The following is a 2,055-nucleotide window of genomic DNA, read 5'->3' on the forward strand; positions in this document are numbered from 1 at the left end:
CAATGAGAACATGTCAATAAGGAACATTTTCAATATAACACATCTTTGATTTATTAAATCCCTGATTTATAGACCTAAACATAGTTTTATAAAACATTCTAAATGAATGTAGAATGAAAAAACATTCTACATTCCTACAAAATTCTTTGCTATGTAAAACTCATATTTACAGGACAAGTCGCATTTTAACACAAGAAAACTGCACTGCTTCCACAAGTACTTAATGTTTTACAAATTATATGTGCACTCTGAAGAACAAGACTTCATCCTCCCATGTCAATTTATGTTGGTTCTCCAACCAAAGCTTTTTGGCGAAGTGAGAAAATCCTGCATAGATACTCTTCCTCGAGGATACAGGTGAGGACTTGAAAGACTATCCTCACTAGAAGGCATAAATTTCCTAGCAATTCCTTTGCAGCCAACTTAGCAGTGTCCCAAAGTTGGATTCATCTCCATCTTTACTATCAGCTTGTTTCTTGGGAGCTTTCCCACTACGGCTGGATTTTAAGGCTTGCTGAACCAAATCATCATCTCCAATTTCTTCTACAGCTCGTGAATATGCTCCTACTCTCTATGCTCAGAGACTGGCATTTCTTGTCTCTTTGTAGACGACTTTCTGAGAACTTTTTCTTTTTCCTTATTCCTTTCTTTGTCATTTGATCCTTTATGCTCTACTGCTGCGTCTCGCTGACCATGATTTTGAGTACTTTTCACTATGATCTGAATCAGAGCTGGAACTGCGCTCTCTGTGCTTGGATCTCTGATGCTTCCGGCTAAATCTGTCCCTAGATCTTGAGCGGGAATAAGTAGGACTGCGATGACGCCTGTGGCGCTCTCGATCTCGACTTGATGAGTGGGACCTCCGAGTGGGCGATGGACAACGAGAACACCTGCTTGACAGAGGACTGGGTGATGAACAGCGAGAACGCCTGCGTGCCAGAGGACTGGGTGATGGACAGCGAGAACGGCTGCGTGACAGAGGACTAGGTGATGAACAGCAAGAACGCCTGCATGGCAGAGGACTGGGCGATGGACAACGAGAACGCCTGCTTGACAGAGGACTGGGTGATGAACAGCGAGAACGCCTGCGTGCCAGAGGACTGGGTGATGGACAGCGAGAACGGCTGCGTGACAGAGGACTAGGTGATGAACAGCAAGAACGCCTGCATGACAGAGGACTGGGCGATGGACAACGAGAACGCCTGCTTGACAGAGGACTGGCTGATGAACAGCGAGAACGCCTGCGTGCCAGAGGACTGGGTGATGGACAGCGAGAACGGCTGCGTGACAGAGGACTGGGTGATGAACAGCAAGAACGCCTGCATGGCAGAGGACTGGGCATAGACAACGAGAACGCCTGCATGGCAGAGGACTGGGCGATAGACAACGAAAACGCCTGCGTGGCAGGGGACTGGGATGGACAACGAGAACGCCCGCCTGACAGAGGGCTGGGCGATGGACAACGAGAACACCTGTCTGACAGAGGGCTGGGCGATGGACAACGAGAACACCTGTCTGACAGAGGGCTGGGCGATGGACAACGAGAACGCCTGTTTGACAGAGGGCTGGGCGATGGACAACGAGAACGCCTGTCTGACAGAGGGCTGGGCGATGGACAACGAGAACGCCTGTCTGACAGAGGGCTGAGCGATGGACAACGAGAACGCCTGTCTGACAGAGGGCTGGGCGAACGGCTTAATGACCGACTAGAGGAACGTCTTCTGTGTGTCCGTGACTTTTTATGGTGACGATGACGACTTCTGGAACTAGTACTGCTGCTACTCCGAGACCTATTTCTCCGATTCCTTTTGCTGGTCCCCTCACTGCTTGAATCTATCGAGTAACGGCCCATGTTTGCAATATTATCTACAATTATACGTGCAGTTGTAGGGGATTTCTTCTTAATTTACGTACTGTATGGCTCCTTCATACAGTTCCCGCAGTACACGACACGCGCCGCTGAAACCTTTGTTATTCGAATTAATGAACAGTTTTTCTTCATCCAATAGCAGTGCGAGTGGATGCGTTAACCAATAAGACAGTCCGGTGTTGCTA

The 2,055-nt window shown here is 48.5% G+C and overlaps 1 pseudogene; it reads right to left on the bottom strand.

Annotated features, from left to right (window-relative positions):
- Positions 1-281: 281 nt before the first annotated feature.
- Positions 282-1,852, bottom strand: LOC138361709 (serine/Arginine-related protein 53-like; annotated as a pseudogene).
- Between the last annotated feature and the right edge of the window lie 203 nt (positions 1,853-2,055).

The sequence above is a fragment of the Procambarus clarkii genome, unplaced genomic scaffold (assembly GCF_040958095.1).
Source record: "Procambarus clarkii isolate CNS0578487 unplaced genomic scaffold, FALCON_Pclarkii_2.0 HiC_scaffold_644, whole genome shotgun sequence".
In the NCBI taxonomy this organism is placed as follows: Eukaryota; Metazoa; Arthropoda; class Malacostraca; order Decapoda; family Cambaridae; genus Procambarus; species Procambarus clarkii.